This window comes from Pediculus humanus, genomic scaffold, assembly GCF_000006295.1.
Source record: "Pediculus humanus corporis 1103172108263 genomic scaffold, whole genome shotgun sequence".
Lineage (NCBI taxonomy): Eukaryota > Metazoa > Arthropoda > Insecta > Psocodea > Pediculidae > Pediculus > Pediculus humanus.
The window spans coordinates 210,559-212,030 of record NW_002987832.1 but is presented as its reverse complement, the minus strand read 5'-3'; positions in this window follow the sequence as shown (position 1 = coordinate 212,030).

The following is a 1,472-nucleotide window of genomic DNA, read 5'->3' as shown; positions in this document are numbered from 1 at the left end:
TTATTTATATATATATATATAATCCATAGAATGAAAAACGAATCTTCTTTCTGTCACGTCCTTTTTTTTTTTTTTATTGTTTGCAAAAAAAAAGGAGAGTGGAAAATTAAATTAAGTAAGTTGCGTGATTTAAAATAGAATTTGTGACGTCACATCCGATTTGTAGTAATTTTTTCTCCTTCTTCTTCAAAGAGATTAGAATTATTGTTATTGGAAGAGGAGGAGAAGGGAGAGGGAGGAGGAGAAGAAAAAAAGGTGAAAAATGTGTTAGAGAAACACCTGAAAGAGCGGTAAGCAGAAGAAAAAAAAAAATTTATGTATAACACCTCGGGTACGTAGGCGTGCGGTCGAACATCAATAAAATATTATTTATTTGATAACATAATTATTGACCAGAGTTATTAATAAATCGTTTTTTTTTTTTTAAAAAAAAATCGAGCTTTAAAAAAAGGCGGGAAATTTAAAATTTATTTTAAAAAAAAAAAATTGCTTTAATCGTTGTAAAAGACGTGTGGTCGTTTTTTCGATATTAATTGGGAGTGGTAAAAGGATACAAAGTGAGAGAGAGAGAGAGAGAGAGAGAGACGGTGTAATAATATAACGCGGTAGAAGAAAACATATCGGAGTTTGTTGCTTTCGTGAGCAAAATATTATTAATAATGATGATGGTGATATTGTTATGAGATTTTTACTATCCCAATTGGATGGCTCGATGGCGGTGGTGGAGGCGATGACGATGGCGGTGATGGCGATGGCGGTGGTGATGATGGTGACGATGGCGGTGATGACGATGGCGGTGGTGGTGGTTGTGCTGATGGCGGTGATGACGATGGCGGTAATGGCGATGCCGGTGGTGGTGATTGTGGTGATGGTGGTGGCGGTGGTGGTGGTAATGATTTTCGAGAGGAGGGAGAGTAATAAAAATAAAACAAAACCTTGAAACGGTTTTTTTTATTATTGTATATTCTTCTCACACGGCTTTTTTTTTGTTATACGAAGGTTCGAATGAATTTGTGGCTGTTTTTTTTTCTTTTTAGAAAATTCTATTTGAAAAAAAAAGAAAATTATTTTTTCATTACGTAATAATAATAATAATAATGATAATAATATCAAGTACTTAGTTTTAATCTTAAATTTCAATAGTGCAGATGTTTGCTTTTTTGTTGAAAATGTTAACAATTTAAAAATCAATTAAATTTTACAATAAGACTAACTTTTTACCAATTGTTTGTTTGTATTGCGTTTGTTTGACTTGTTTGTTCGGTTGAATTACATATGAGAAATGATAGGAAAAGGTGGGGAGGAGAGAGGGAGGGGGAAAATAAATAATAGAAAACCACAATCGAACCTAATCTCAAAATAAAACCTATTTTATTCTAAAACGTTTTATCCGGATATATCACGACGATGATGATGATGATGATGACAAATGTTTAGAATACGTGGGGGAGGATTAAGAGAGAGAGAGAGAG